This window comes from Pleurodeles waltl, chromosome 1_1 (genome assembly GCF_031143425.1).
Source record: "Pleurodeles waltl isolate 20211129_DDA chromosome 1_1, aPleWal1.hap1.20221129, whole genome shotgun sequence".
NCBI classification, from domain to species: Eukaryota; Metazoa; Chordata; class Amphibia; order Caudata; family Salamandridae; genus Pleurodeles; species Pleurodeles waltl.
In genome coordinates, this window is record NC_090436.1 from 388,028,589 (window position 1) to 388,045,522 (window position 16,934).

General features: G+C 44.8%; 1 protein-coding gene and 1 long non-coding RNA gene across 2 annotated transcripts in view; one reads left to right on the top strand and one right to left on the bottom strand.

The window, feature by feature from the left end:
- Positions 1 to 16,934, top strand: part of DMGDH (dimethylglycine dehydrogenase) — a 458,426-nt gene that overhangs the window by 377,842 nt on the left and 63,650 nt on the right. The window lies entirely within an intron of this gene.
- The window catches only part of LOC138284491 (uncharacterized), a 192,779-nt gene continuing 176,483 nt past the window's right edge, over positions 639 to 16,934 (bottom strand). Inside the window, exon 3 of the long non-coding RNA XR_011201403.1 lies at positions 639 to 766. This is a non-coding gene — a long non-coding RNA (uncharacterized lncRNA). The remainder of the gene's footprint in view (positions 767 to 16,934) is intronic.

Consider the following 16,934-nt stretch of genomic DNA (forward strand, 5'->3'; position numbering starts at 1 on the left):
ATTCCGAAGGTAAGTGAGCAATAAAGATGCTTGTAATTTATTTTGTCACATTTACTGTGCGTTCAGAGAAAGAGGTAAAATGCCAGACCCTGTCGTCTGCCAAATTGTTGCTTATTTTTCTAACATGGCAATTGCTGTTTTCTTTCTGATTGCAAAGTGAGAGGATTTTATGGAATGGACTATGTGACAGTATTGATAGTGGGAAAGGAAAAACTGCAGGATGTAATTTTATTTCAGCGGCTAGAAAAGCACAAATGAAGATTTTTTTGTAATTCTGAAGTGTGATGGAAACAGATTCAATACGATCAAAACAATTCACTGAGCTTTACTTGCTGATGTGCAAATGACAAAAATTCGCTGAAAAACGATTTCCTCAGTTTGTGCACAACATAGTTTTACATCCTTACCACTCTTCTGCCGAATGGGCGTGGTTCACTGGTGACACTTGTTCTTTGTGTGACACTGATTTGTCACTGATGGCAGCACCCACACACACATTGTTCCAGCTCCACTGCCTGGGATGGCAGCCTCAGAAACCACTGTTCTGCTTTCCTCTGGCTGGTGGCCAAGGGAGAGGGCCCTTTTGCTGAAGGCAGAGAGGACCGGGAAGTTCTGCATAGCGTAGTAGACCCATGGTAGTGGAGCAGTATCTTTTATGAAAAGGGTTGTCTGGGTTGTCTTTGTTTAATCAGCATTATTCAGTTCCATCTCCCAAGGAGGCACTTCTCTGGGACTCGTTCATAAGGGGAAGAATCTGCAGGAAGATCTAAGAAGAAACATGACTTGCCCTCAGTAACTATGTTTCTGGTTTATACATAATCTTGCCGAAGATTCCCCCCATCCTCCCCCTTTGATTAATAAGATTCCAAAATATGTAAACATGTTGTGTGCTGTATGTCTTGCTCTCATGATTCTCTGTGCTTCTCCTCATACCTCATTGCGGCACAGAATGAATATCAGGAACTGATGCTAGCATTCTGGTTGGTACTTACCATAATATTGATACTTATTAACCAATGTTTTGTAAGTATCAAATGTTTCTTATTAAAGACATTTTATTGTTTTTGGCCACAGCACGTTACAGACAGCAAGTAGCAATTTCCATCAACACGTGTCATGATACTAAATGTACAGTACAATTATCAACAGACATGCCTGTATCCATTCAGATCATAAGTCACACGTGTGGGAGACAGACACATGATCATTAATAACAGTAGGGAAGTGAAATTCCGTGTCGTTTCGTGGCATGCTATGTGCCCCCAAAGTCCTATATGTTAGAGTCTATCTATCTGTGATCCAAGTAGTCTGATTTCAATCCCTTCCAGAGTCGCCAAATCCTTCCAGACCTTGCATGCTTATGAGGGCACCCCTTACCTGACAAATCAGCAGGCTGCAGTGCCATGCTATGGTTTATGACAGTTGTCCATGTCTCCACACTCGGGGAGTCCCTGTGTTTTCCCCGACTGTAGATATTTAAGTTGGATAAGATGAAACTGAGTGGCAATGGACTCCTCCCATGGGGACATCATAGCTCCTTTCCACTTTCAGATCTCCAAAGAGTCTAGTGAGCTATCACTAGGGTGCCTTAAATCTTTAATATCTCCCCCTGACAAGTTCTCCATGAGAGGTTTTGCCTCCAGACGACTGAAATCTGGTGTGTTGGACACCCCAATAATACGTAGATATAAGGCATTTGAACGTTCCTGAACATCTGATGTTTGTATAAACTAAAGTTAGTCTTAAGTGTGACAAATAACACAAATGTGTACCTTCAACAGGTCACCACGTTCAGAAATGTCAGAGGCATCCCACTCCTGACAGAGCTGCTCAGCATTCATCTAAAGCAACATCCTGCCCACCCACAGGGGCAGTTTCCCCTCATTAATCTCCTATATCATTGGAGATGGAGCAGGGTACTCTGCCGGATACTTAACACCGTTTTGGTGGCAGGAGGGAATGTGGGATTCACCCTACCACCATAAAAAAATCTAGGTAATGCGCTGCTTCCGTAACCTATCTCTGTGGCATATGTCAGATCTGTTTGTGGCTCATGAGCCAGTCGCTAACTACCACGTATGCAGCAGTGGAGTAAGAATCCAAGTCCATGGCCCCAAAACCCCATTATATGCTAATTTGTAGCACTTGGCATTGCCATCTGTAGAGCCTTGTTATCTGAAAGAAAGACCCTCAGCATTGAGCGGGTGTTAAAGATTCTGGAAAACACAGCCACCTTCACAATAGCAAATCTGCCATACACAACTAGAGGGAGAGGATGTCAAAAGGCCAGGTCGCTCTGCAATTTGATCAGTTGGGGAAGGATATTTTTCTCTCATGCAAGGCTCTGGTCTCTGATTATAAAGACGCCAAGGGACTACATTTTCCGTTTCACCGATTAGGCCATCAGCCTACTATATGTCCCGTTCTGTACCCCAGAGCAGATGCACCATTGATTTAATTATAGTAATTTTAAGACACATGTAACACCCAAATATTCTCAGTGCTCTCTGCGCTCCAGGACCAGATTCACTGGGGTCACTATGGGAAATCAGATCTGCATACTCTCTCAGATATGTCTTGGGTCCTTTCGAACTCGGTTACCAGAGGATCCCCTCTCAACCTCTTGGTCAAGGGATCAATTGTTATTGCACATAGTAGTGGAGAAAGGGGACAGCCCTGTCTGGTACCCCGCTGAACAGGAAATGGGAAAGACATCACCCTTACGAGCTTAATTCTGGCCACTAAACTTGTCTAGAGGGGATGTCTGTATCTCAGAAACAGGGCCATAGTGTTAACATTTTCAAGCAACGCAAATAGGTACTCCCAGCTTATGGAATTAAAAGCTTTATTTTTTTTTGTCAGTTCAGAAAATGTTTTTATTTAAAGTGCATACATTAAAGGAGCTCAGGATGTTCAAATGCACAATTTAATATTCGGACTGTTCAAGCAGGTGACTGTACAGACACCCCTTTAATGCATCCATCGACTTAACTATCTTCTTAGTTATCCCACATACAAACAAAAATGTTTTAAGATAAACATTAGCGCCTTATTTAGCAACAGGCGCCTTGGTTGACTTTATTTTGTGACCCTGCATTACAAACTAGCCAACAACAATCTGTGGAAAAATATAAATCGATCTTGACACAAAGAGCATTGAAACATCATAATTAGTTTCATACTTGGTTTGGAGGTATGATTTGAAAAAAAAAATCCCACTTGTTAATGCTTAGGTCACCTGCTAACATCTGCAAAATATCTATTTCCCTCAGAGCTGCTGCTCCCAAAATTTGATCCCGCTGGATCAGGTCAGACTACCCTTGCTTTACAAATACGCATAATATCTCTTTGCATTTTCCAAGGAAAGATGACCTGAAAGTTTCACACATTTACCAATAACCAAGTGATATATCCTTTTTATGTTTTTGAACTTTCTTTATTGGTTTTATATTCATGGCAATGACACAGTAGTGGTCACATGACATTACAATTACTTTTAGCATGAGATCGTTTTCCCTAACGGTACATTTGATTGACCTATCGCACTCCACTTACAATATACAAAATACCTTTGTGGATATATGTGCCGCATACCCTCTCCCTCCCTTTGCATTTTTGCATTTATAAGAGATGCAGTGTGGCCTCCCAGGGGATGTCTGGTATTACTGTCAGGGTTACAATTCATCCTTCAGGCCACACCTCTGACCTCCGGATTGAGGCGTCAGAGGTTATGTATGTCCTGCTGTGCGAGGGACTTTTTCCTCTAGTTAGACTCGACACTCCTTCCTCACTGCCCACACATCTATCCAAAAGGTCTGCCCATAATTGAAGGTCTTCCACACATCTTGAGCCTCCTGAAATGAGAGAAAAGTGTCTCCTGGATTTATGCCTGCCAGCGTCTCACAGCCTGCCTTCCTTCATGGTTCATCGCCATTATTTCTGATATATGTTTAAACTGTTGCAGTGCCCATAGGGGTAAGTCTGGCAAATGGCAGCCTCCGGAACATTCGTTTTTTGATCTGTTCCCAAATAATTCTGATCTGCCTGAGAGTGTAAGGATATTGCACCGCAATGTGGGCGCTCTTCATTAGGTGCACCTTCAAGGAGGCATTCCCATGTGTGCCCCTTAACAATCTCTGTTCCTAGGTGTCATCAACTGTCACCCATCTGGTTGCATGCTGAATGTGTGACGCATAGTAGTAGGCATCCGGGTCTGGGAGTCCCAGGCCCTCGGGTCTGGGAGTCCAAGGCCCCCTCCCTTCATATCCAGTTTGAGCAAGGCCAACAAGACTCTGCTTCATCTGCCTGGCCAGACCAACCTAATCAGGAGACTATCTAATGTTTTAAACATGGACTGGTGTAGGGAGAAAATAGAGTTCTGCAGGGTATAAAGGCATTGCTGCAGAACCACCAACTTCACTGCTGCCACCCATACCATGACTGAGTGGCAGTGACCTCAAATCTTTATCAGAACATGCTTAGGAGCTGAGGTCTCCATTGTATCTTGTGGTCAGTCCACTTTCAGTACGGATGGTCCAGGCAACAGACTTCCCAGGCATCACCCTTGCAGTCTCTGGTATCCATCCTCACCGACCCTCCTGAATTCGGTCTGCTCCATTGCTATTGCCTGCGGCTTGATCTGGACCTTCTAGGGTGAGACCCTGATTAGTTTCCCCCACCCTCTTCCCCTAGGGCAGCCACCACCCAAGCCCTGGGTCTCAGTTCAATTTCCCATTTCTAACCAATCCCAGACTGGGGCCGATGATGTGAAAAAGTGCACCTTGCCTGTGTGAGTCACAAAGTTTTGTGGGGAACTGGAGCATATATTGCAGACCTAGTTTTTGCTTGACAGTTTCAAATTTGCTTCTCTGACGCTCCACCTGCTGGGAATAATCGGGGAAGATTCAGTTAGTGGTGCCTTATGTCAAACAACAGAATTCCCAGCTCTTTTTAGGATGGTTTCCCAGTAGTTTAGTATTTTTGCCTTAAGGGTCTTCAGTGGTGCACCCGGGGGGGAGGAGGTGCAAAACAGTGATGAAACAGGATGAAATGTCTGTGGGAGTGAGGATGTCTTTAATTCATTTCTCCAGAAATAATTCTATCTCTTAGACTGTCCCTTCTGTTTTGGTGGCTCTCTTGCTAACTTCCTGTAAGTCAGTGCGAGATAGATGGCATTCATTTTTGACTCAGGTGCTTGGCTGGACTTTTGGGCTAGTATTTGAACACCGGTCAGAGGCTATAGTGCCTCGGATGACGTAGTTTTAAGGTCAAGCGCGCAAGCACTTTGACCTGTTGTAATTGTTGTGGCTTTTAACCACGCCTACTGCACCCCCATCACTTTCACTCATTCGTGGGCTTGCCTTTCAAAAATCCTTTGTCATCATTGGTAAATTATTTACATTTATCCCTCCTTGGGGTGTTTTTTTTTTTTTTTTTAAAACACCTCCTTGGACACTGACCCTGTTACACGGATAATTGCACCATTGCCAATACGTTTGAGTGCAAGCAAACTTTTTTCTTTTTATGTCTCTCCTTTATGCTCATGGCAGCCGTGGCGCTTTGAATCGGCTCGCTTATGTCAACTGTTTTACTTTACATTTTCAATTTATGTGGCTAGATTAATCCAGTTAGGAATTTACAATACCTATAGCTCTAACTGGAGCAAATGTGAGACCCATTCCATTGCAAATGCTTGTCGCCTTAGTGGCTGTGAATTGGTTAGGTCGAGCATAAGCATTCAACCTCATGTATAGTTTTAGTATACTTCTTATGGCTTAAAGCGATTTCATTTGTTGGTTGCAGTATCCTTTAAAAATTCTTGCTCACTAGTGGTCAGTGCTGCCTCTTTCTCCCTCCTTCTTCAGTTTCAGAGCAGTGACCAACTACTGTATTATTCCACTTTGGTTTCTTTATCTGTTGTTGTGACTGACTCTTTTTGTTATTTCTTTCTTGCTCCCCTTTCACTGTTGGTGCTTTAGACTGATAGCTACCTGCCTTTTATTTCAGCATTCTGTTCCACCCATCTCCTCCCATGTGGCTGACATTTGTTTTGGCTTTATTCCAGTGCTGTCCTTGTTTACTTCAGGCTCCTAAAATAAGCTTATTTTACAAAAGGAACACTGGTCGTTTAGCTCACTGCTCACAAAAGCCACAATATGCCCTTTGTGATAGAATGTAGCTAAACCTAGAAGCAATGATTTGAATTTTGCGTAGCCTGGCTCCGCATCACAGGTCTCTCTCTCCAGGGCCCCTCCCTGCCAGCATTCACGACACCGGGCATTGCTTATCTCCTTTATTGGGGCCATAAATCTTCTCAGGCTGCACTGCACCTTAAAATGCGAGGCAAAAATGCTTGCAAGACATTTCATTCTGTTAAAATAACAAGAAAATACTTTTCCAGCCTTATTTTACAATTTCTGTTCAGATGTTTACACAACTAGAGGTAGTGCAGTCATCTTCTCTCCTCAAGGGCGTGTGATTTCTGATGTCACTAGCTGCCAGTGACCACTAAAACATGGCAGGAAAAGATAGTTATGAGACAGGGTTGACCAATGTGGCAATAAAAGTCCAGTTCTGAATTTACAATGCCAGTAGCTCTAACTCGAGAGAATGCAAGACCTCTGCAAATGCTTGTTGTCTGTTGTGCCACTTGTGTTCCTTTCTTTCTCCATATTACTTCAGTGTGACAGGCCACTTAAGGCAGTAAAAGGAGCTGGATCAGTCGCCACCTGGAGGTGATCCTTCTCAAGCTCACAGTGCTGCGCAAAGCGGGCCTGGTGTCCAGGAAACCCTACGAACCATTCTGGGGGAACAGGTTTCCAGTTTAACACTGGGAGTGGAGTGGGTGGGAAGCGAGGGGCTCCCCCCACACATCCCCTCTGACTCCAGAGGACGAGCCACACAGTTCCAGGGCCCCAGTATGGTCTCCCCCAATCCTCTCGCTTGGGACGTGCCAGTTCCAGCACCGGTGGGAAGGGTGTGTTTCTTCTCTACAATGGCAACAGCCGCAGCAGGAGCTCTTCCAAGCTGCTCACACTATCAGGCCCTGCCACACTCCTAGGCTGTGCCCCCGTCTGCGTGGCAAGGGCACTCTCCGGTCTCCACCAGCATCCCCTCTCACCACCACCACCCAGGGCCTGCTGCTGTTTGGGCCTTGGGCTCTGCACCGGCCATCCACAGGTCAACCTCGCCCCAGCGCGATGTTGTTAGGCCCAGGCGCTCTGTGTCTTCATAGAAGAATGTTGTTCGGGGTGGCATGAGGCCCCAGTCTGCTAACGGGGGGCCGTGTCTGTAGCATCTCATCAGGAAAGCTGTCTGGATTAGCATGGTGGCCTTTGCGTCAATCAGGATATTGGCGTATTCATGGAAGGTCCACAAAGCCCACGACTACATGTCATCGGTCAAAAATCCACCATGAATAGTGTTAACATCCCCAGACTCATACCTGACAAACACAAAATTTTATACCACCAGCGAATATTGTGTTTGATAGATTTCAATGACATGAACCCAAATTGGTTGTAAATGAACCGGTGATTCGACTTAACTTGGATGTTAGCACCTTAACAATCATCTCAGGCTCCAAGGAGATTAGCACCCCCAGGATTGTATATTATCACTATGTATGCTAGGCTTCCGTCCAGGGGGAAATCCCAGTCTCTACTGCCCCAGCGAACACACACCCGACATGTCGGAGCGGTGTATTAGTAAGATTTTTAACATATACTGTGAAATTGTTAGGCCCAGGGGCTCTCATTTTGCAGTTGCCCAAGAGCACCTCTTACCAGCTCATCCTCACCAATTACCTCCTCTAAGGAATCTAACTCTTCATCTGAAAGTTTGCAGCCCGGTAGGTCCTTCAAGGTAAAGCAGTACTTTAAATGGAGATGTGGAAGTGCAGGTACCCACCGTTTGGTGTACCTGCTTGCTCCTGAGAAGTGCTGGTACTCTCCCAATAAATGTATTGCCGCAGTGGTAAGAAGTGCAGGTACTCTCGCTTATAAATTGAAGAAGGGCAAGTACTCAGTACCGGACAGTGCCTGCCCATTTAAAGCACTGAGCTAAAGAAACCTGCACATGTTTCCGCAGTCTGCCGTGCATCGGAGACAAGGCACCCGTCAGTGCACTATACTTGTGAAATATGAGACATTAGAGCAGGGGCGTTGCTTGGGCAGTGAAACTGGATGTCGTGGTGGTGGGGTGGGGGGGCTTCAGATATTCCAACAATAACTCTGTTATAAAATGTTAAACTATATCATACGACAGTCAGTGTGCATGAGAAGGGCTGAAGGGGCAGTGGAAAGAGAGACGAATGTGGATTGCTAGAGGGTACTAAGTGAGAGGGAAAAGCACAACACTTTGTAAAATACCCAACATTTTTTGAAGATTTTTAAAACGGAGAGAGGGAGAATGTGTGTGCGTTTTTGTCGGTCCATGTAAAAAATCCTGGTGAAATCCGAGAAACACCTGACTGAGAGAACCTGTGTCCGACCATTTTCCCAGAAAATACATTTATAAGGGGGGTGTAACACCATAAACTCCCCCGTGAAGCTACGCCCCTGCTGGAGAGCGATCCTGCCTACACAATATATAACAGTGTGTTTGCCCTTTTCCCCCGCTGATGAACTATGCTCTGTGTTGCCTTTCAGCCCATTCTAGCCTCCTCCGCGAGACCTGTGTAAGCTGTGTGTTCCGGAGATCAGCGTTCACAATGCAGCCAGGGAAAGAGCGGTCATATATTGGTTCTCCAGCTGGAGTAGGTCTAGCTCCAACTGCGACACCTCCATTAGCCGGTGTCTTTTTTGCACAGTAGTAAAGCTTCTGGCCCTGCCTGAATAAAACCCTACAGGATTCATTTTGTGGGATCTCTTAACGACACAGGGCAGCGCTTATATTAAAGAATCATTCTGTTTCATTCCATATACAAATTCTGAATTCAGCCCCCGTCATATCTAATCGATATGCAGCTCTGACTCTAGTTAGCACGTGATCAAACTTAGGGAGCATGATCCAGTAGACCCTTTACAAGGATTTGAACGAAGTAAACCTGGAGTAACTCGGTGTCTGGCCCCAGGAAGATGTTGGAGGAACTAATCTTGAGATGGACTTATGTGCAGCTGAGTAATGCATAGTTTTGCTGACTAGATTCGAGGTCCTGCCTTGATTCTCTAAGGCCGTATGCTGCATGACCCTAGCAAGCAGAGACTTTCCCGGCCTAGTGGCTGAGAGTCCGCCCCTCCTATCCGCATTGCAGGCCACTACCTCAATAAAATCACCATCCGACAGACCTGCTCCACAAACTGGATTGATAGGGGGTGGGGAGTGCGAGTGCGAACAAGCTCACTACTGAGATTAGTTTACCATATAGCACAAGAGAGAGCAGTGCACCAGCCCAGTCTATCCCTATCCCTGGAAGTCTGTTCTGCCAGTTGTTCGTGAACCCTTAGCAAACCCCCAGTACCCTGTCTCAGTGAATCCCTGCCAAGCCAAGACAGGGCCTTTATCTCCAACCACGTCTCTCCTGTAAGAAGTGGATGTCGGCAGCATAACATTTGGCCATTTTGAGCATACAGTTTCACTTGATCAGGTCCAGGAGACTTTTAATGTTCCAGTTCACAAGCTTTAATCTACCCTAAGACTTGTGTATTGTTGTACTGTGCCATATGCCTCGCTAATGTCCAGCAAGCAATTGCTCCCGCAGAATATGCCCAAGGACCAAGTGAACTGAACCAACAAATTCAATAAATCTGAAACTACATCCCCGGCCTCCCACTTTGTACTTCCAGAGCTAGAACTATCTGTTGTGGAATATGCAGCCATTAATCTCAAACTAAGGAAACCACCCCAGTAAAACAGAAGCAGAAAATAAATAAGAGAAAAGAAGGAAAAAAATAAACAGTTGGTCATGAAGGGAGGGTGTAAGTGAAATGTTGAGACCCCCTCTTTCATTTAGAAAGTACCCAAGAGATTCCAAAAAATCAGTCAACATTTATCATCTGAATTATGGTTGGAGACTCAACAGGATAGGATCATCAACATCAACCCCTTAACCACAGAGATGAGTCACGTTTCTATGCAGTATCACTTGCAGTGACTGTAGTAATCTCATACATCTTGTCACCAGGCATCTCCAGGTCCTGGCATTTTGGGGAGTCGCCTCCTCTTTATAGGAGTGACCATGTCAGCTACTCTGATGGTGCTGCGTGCTGGACCTCAGTGGTGTAAGCTGGTGATCCACAGCCCCTCAGGCTCACCCCATCCAGACAACGTTTTCTGCTCAGTAGCCCAGTCCTAAGCAGTTTATCAGGGTGTCTAAAAAAGGGGTCTTAGACTGCCAAATGACGTTGTCAGGCAGGATGCAGGAGACGATACTCCACCTGCATAGTACACGGTTTTTGTTTGACCTCTTCAAATTTCATTCTCTGTTGCTGCACAAGTTTTCTATAATCAGGGAAGACTTGGACTTTGGAGGATTCAAACATAGGAGGGCTTTTAGCATCCGCAACTCTGAGGATATAGTCCCTATCTCTGTAGTTCAGCAGGTGAATAATAAAGACTCTAAGAGTCGCCTTTGGGGGTGGTTGCAGTGGTTGCTCCACCACAAAATGGCTCGACTGTAGTGATTCAGGCGCTTGGCCATTCAGTGATGAGTCTCAGGATGTGTGCCCTCGAAACATTTGAAATCCAATCAAGAATACTCTGTTTTGGTAAGCCCTTCCCACTGCATCCCCTACACCATCCACAAGACACTTGGCAGTAGTCGATATCCTTCCAGTCTCCACCAGAATGCCACAGAGGGTGTCCTCAAGTTCAAAGATCCTGCCCTTTGCCTCCCTGACCCTATCGTGCCCTTTGGCTCCTGCCAGAGGACGATCATGTCTGACCCCCACCTCTCCTATACAGGTCTCCACACCTGCTTGGTATGGAGGATTGCTGCTGTATCAGAGATAGTTATCAGGGAGCATCACCTCCTTCTCCGTAGTCTTGTGAGATGGTTATCAGGGAACAGCGCCTCTATCTGTTTCGTGGGTAGGAAGATGGTGGTGAGGGTCCCTCTCCTCCCCCCACAGATCCTAATTTATCCTTCTTGACCAGCTGTGATCCCTTGTTCCCTTTGTCCTTTACAACGTTGCTGATGATGGACAATATAGGTATACTGCGCAACACCCTAGATTACAGTCTCACTCCACAGCATTTCTCACAGGATCACTTAGGCCATCTCGAACACCACAAGCAGGTCCCTGCCTTGTCAGGATATAGGAGATCAAGGCAGGGCCTCCCTCCAACTCCACAGCATTGTCCAGGCCTCAGCTCGTCGTCATCTCCTGCTTCTCAGCACCAGAAGGGGGAAAACCTCCCCACTGGCTGCCCATGGTCTCAGATTCCCTTTCAGGCCAGTGCGATATGCTCGACTGTAGCAGCTGACAGCACTCTATCCACTCAAACCAGGCATCATCTCCCACAGGGCTTCGCTGACTTCAGCACACATGGATACAGCAGATCATGCCAGACAGTTGTGGTCTCCAGAATACGGAGGTTGTGGGGGACGGTCACTGCTCCACATTCTCACATCTTGTGCCACCTCACAAAGCCTGTATCCAGAAGACCAAGAAGCCTGTCTGCAGCAGCCACCCAGCACCTAACATTGCACCAAAGCTCTCACCACGACACTCCTCTATCCAGTCACTTTCCTGCAGTCTCCTTTTCCCCCTTCTCCTAGACACCTATCCTATTGCCTCAGGGGGGTGTGTTCCCCCAGCACCTTGCACACCCCCAACCCCTTCCCATGTGGTGGGCCTGGACAATCGAGGACAGCTCATAGACCCGCCGCAGCAGCTTGCTGACTTGCCCATGACCCACATCAGGATGGCACCCTGAGCGTGTCCACACTAGGTGCAGTGCAGAGATAATCAGGCTTGGCAGGATATTAATTGGGCGAAGCTGGAGCTCTAGTTTGTGCAGCTGCCACGATGGCCATCTAGCCATGATCCCTAAACAAATGTTAGGGGTCTAAGAGGCATATTTAGTGTTTGGCAGACAGAGTATCTGTGACAAATAATTTTGAACCTGAGGTCACTAAATTTGGTGGACTGTAGTGTGCCACAACAACAGAGCACATCCATTTGCTCTCCTGGCGCAATTTAATACAGCCTCCCAATGACTAGATAAGCCCCTGAGTGTCTAAGGATATGTCTGTGTGCTTGCAGGATATATAATGCCTAACTCATTGTTTCATACCAATATGTTCTTCTTGGTGGTATCCTTCGGTGTATCATCAAGTGCCAAATTGGATTCTTGGAGCTCCTGTTAGGAACATCTATGATCAGTAAAGTCGCTTCACTCCATGATTACATTTTCGTGCCGGATTTCAGTACTAATAATCAGTTCAACTTATGCACATTATGTGGTCAGTGATGACACCCATTGCCATAATTTCTTTAATTCACATTAAATCACTCCTTTTGGTCTACTGAGTGCAGTAACTGCTTTTCTGATCATTTCTTCATCAGCAGTTTTAAGATTATTATTCCTCTGCCCACTTAGCTGAATCCTTCAATTAAAGAACAACATAATTTTTCAAATATATTTTATATGAACCATTTTGCATGTGTACCTATCCTCTGCTGAATTGTATTTACAGTTTAATGCATAATCAAGAAGTGCCCAGTGAGCTATTGAACTCTGTTACACTCAAAACAATATAGAGCATAAGGAACTTTCCAAGAATAATATGTTTTAGTGTTCCCCAAACAGTTGTAGCCTCCTCTTTTCACCTTACACAGTGCTGAGAGGTGAATCCTCCACACAACCTCCCAAAGTCAAAACAGCCTACTTAGAGGGTGTGGAGGAATTGAGATCACTCTATCAGTAGCAACCACATTGGTTGTGATCCTGTCAATATTTTCTGGTCTCACACACTTAATAGTGTCATGCTTCATCATAGACCACCTGCCCCCACCCTAGTAGGACAATGCCACCAGGGCAGACTCATCCTCATGGTGAGATACACCCAGAGGGAGTTCTTAGATAAAGTTTTCTGGATAATAATAGGATCCAGTTGAATTAAAAATACCTAGTGGACAGCCCATGTTACTACACCTTTAATAGTGGTGTCCGTTGGGAATGTTAAAAAATGAATCAACAGTATATGTGGGTATAATGACTCACCCTGTCGTAAGACAAAGGCAACATGTTTCTGCCCTCACCGCAAGCCTAATCGGGTATGGGGCATTCTTCAGTGCCAAGGATCCCTAACCATAGTAGTGAGCTGACCCACTACTGGAAAGGAATACTTAATATCCAAACACTCAAGGCCTATCTGAGTGGCAGTAATAGATCATGGATACCTATTTACGGAAAGGGACAAAAAGAAAAAAATTGAGAAAAGCAACTTCGCAGGCAAATGCTCTATTAGCATGCACTACAAGCCAAATCGGTGAAAATGCCTCGTGGTAAAACACTGCAGACCACTGCAAACACAGGTGCCAAGTTACATGCCAATACAACACAACATGCAGGTCCTTATCCCTATAAATGTAGTGCCAAACACTGGCATACTGAACAGCTCTCAAACTATAACACATGTATCAGTATTGCAATAAACCCATTAATTATGCTTTTCATATAGATTGAGTGGAAGTAGTTCTAAATCTTGTACAGTGACCAAACTGTATGTGCTGTCTTGTTTACTCCACATTCTCTCATGTAAGTCTCTGAAACTCAGTATATTTTTTTCATCAGCATTCTTAGGTTTGCAGCTGTTATTCTAAGTGTACCTTCAATGTTTTGTGCACCAATCTCTCTAATTTTGTCTGACTGCATCTCTTGCAGAATAGGATGATTTTTTTTTTTTGAATGAGCAATAATCAAATCTCTTTTGGACTTATGTTTTTTCTTGGTCCCTCAGGTAAAAACTCTACCTTTCATATTGTTACTCAATATGCTGTGTGACTAGAGACACAAGATGTTAATCAGACATGGTGACATAAAACTTACCATATCTAGGATCCACACTCTTTTGTAGTGGTACCTCAACTCCATAGGCAAATCTTTGGTGACACTTTTTAACATGTTTTATTCGGTTTTACATTGGTAATTCAAAAAGAACAGAGAAAATGAAGAAACCAGCAGTATTGATATTCTCTCTGTGCATGGCTCACATTCACTTTACAGCAGGTACAATAGCAACACCTTGGTGATCTTGACCAGTGTTTGATAGAGTAGATCTTATGTCCACCCTCCTCCCACCTGTGTTTCATCCTACTTCTCTTTATCCATTTTGCGTTTTGGGCATTCTAATACAGCTTCATCTACCTGGGGTGCTCTTCATTCTTTCAAGACTCCCCCCACCGGCCGCATATGTTGACAAATTTCTGTGGGCCCCTTGTGCCTGGCATACCGATTCTTCTGCTTGCATCCACTACTCCATGTCATGGATCTATTGATCAATTAGTGGAGCAGTAGTGCTTCCTCCAAATCTAGGTGTCTTTCCTTGCAACCATCAGTGCAGGTAACATCTGGTCTCACCAGATCCCCAAATTCACACTTTGCCCAGTGTTGCCATATCTGAGGACAGATTCACAATGTGTGAGCTAGTGTGCCATCTTGGTTACTTCCTCTGAGGCAATTGTCATTGTGCACACTCTCTATCTTGAATAGTTTTGTTCTGGTGTAATACTCTCATTGTAATATTTTGAGCTATATCAGATGAAGACCTGCTCTAATTGCTAACTCTCTTGGATATTTGAACACCTCTCCCAAATCTTCTTTTTCTATGATCCCAAGGACCTGTTTGTTAGAAATTGGGTCTTTAGTTGGTCTCTACCCTGTACAAGTAGGGACCACAATCCTAGTCCGGGTAAGTCAGATACACTCCCTAAACTAACTTGTGCCCACCCTCTTATAGCTTGGCACAGAGTAGTCAGGCTAAACTTAAGAGGCAATGTGTAAGGTATTTGTGCAACACACTTAAAATACAGTAACTCAATGAAAACACTACAAAAAGACACAGAAGTGGGGGTATGCATTTTTAAAGATCAAATGTGGAGACAGTGCTTAGAAGTGACTAGCAGTCAAGAGGTTACTTGGGGTCACAAGGGACCGGTGAAAAATCAAAATCCAGGCCGACCGAGATGGAGGGTCGGCCGGCTACAGGACCTATACAGAGGCTGCTAAAAACAGTACCTTTGGAGGACCAAAGCTTCGTCGACGAGGGCATGATGCGTCACTTTTCCTGCTAAACTTGGGACACTGTGTCATCGGTGGGCTCTAGGAAAGTCAATTTGATGCACTGGTCGCAGGCCGCGCAAAACGTGATTGCCAGGCCTCACAGCCTGTGAATATTCTGTGTCAAGCAGTCCCTGTGTCACCGGCAGAGTTGCTATGCATCAATTTTTCTGCCGCACTTAGGCGATGCATCGCTTTTGGGAGATTGTAGCTGAAAACCCATGTCTGAGGACCAGGACTGGAGGAGGCACCTCAGGTAAAGGTTGGACTCAGATTCTAGCAGCAGCAGGAGAGTTGCAAGCAGTCTTTGATGTCACTTAGACTTCAGAAGAACAGGGGGCAAGTCAGCAAGCCCTTGGAGACACTCTGGTTCAGCAGGATGGGTCCAGTCCTTGTCCTTAGCAGGACAGAGGGCAGCAAGATAGCTCAGCAATGCAGAGAAGCAGTTCCGTGGAATAGTCAGCTCAGGTAGCACAGCAGTCTTTACTCCAGCAGAGTTTTTCCCAAGTCCAGTAGTGATCTGATTTTAGGGGTTTAGAGACCCAGTACTTATACCCAAAAGTGCCTTTGATGTGGGAAATGATTTCAAGGGATCTCTGAAGTGCATATGTCCCCCTTTCAGCCCAGCCCTGACATGGGGTGATCAGCCCTTTGTGTGGGCTCAGGCCACTACCCTTTGAAGTGTAAGTGTGAGTCCTTCCCAGCCTTCTCCCTAGGGAGACCCATCAGTATGCGGATGAATGCAGATGCAGTTGAGTATCCTGTGTTGTGGATGTATGAAGGGAATGCACAAATGTAGCTGTCACCCAGCCCAGGCTAGACGTGTATCGGAAAAAGGCTGTTAGGCACATAGGGCAGTGAGGGCAGAGAAATGCCCACTTTCTAAGCGTACACAAACAAAACCAGAGCCAACACTGTAATTGACTTAGAAAACATTATTATTTACAATGAGAAGCAAAACCAATGACCTCTCCCTAGAGAGAAGAAAAAAAAAAGCAAAAGCAAGCAATTACCTCATATAAAAAAGTTTTGGGGGGAATGAGTTAGGCTCTGGGTTCCCTCTCTTTCAAATTGGTCAGAATCTGAATTTTAGTTTTTTTTTTTTTTTTTTGTCTATTTGTGTATTTCAATTTGTATATTGTCATATGTCTTTGATGCATGTAATGTGTGTGCAGTGCCAAAAAAGGTTTTTATATGAGGTAATTGCTCGCTTTTGAATTTGTTCTTCTGCGTGTGATAAATGTTATTCAATTACAATTGTTAAATGTCATGTATTAATACTAGGGAGAGGTAATTGTTTTTGCCTTCTCATTGTAAATAATAATTTTTTCTAAGTCAATTACAGTGTTGGCTCTTGTTTCTTTTGTGTAATTTGATTGGCCTAGCCTCGCTGTTTTATGGGCCATACCCTTTTCTATTACAGCACTTTCCAAAAGTGTAATTTCTAAAATAGTAACCATAAATCCAACTTTGCCAGTAAAAAGTATTTATCATTATCGTTCCAATTATATGAATCATGAAGTAGCTATTCCTTTCTGACCAGGAATTACAGCTTAAAAGTATATTAAGGAATTCCCATTGCTGGCCTATGAGAGGAGCAGGCCTCACAATAGTGAAAAACCTTGCCCTATGGGCTACCAAAGGCCTACCTTAGGGGTGACTTATTTGTAAGAAAAGGGGAATTAAGGCTTGGCAAGAGGTTTTAAATG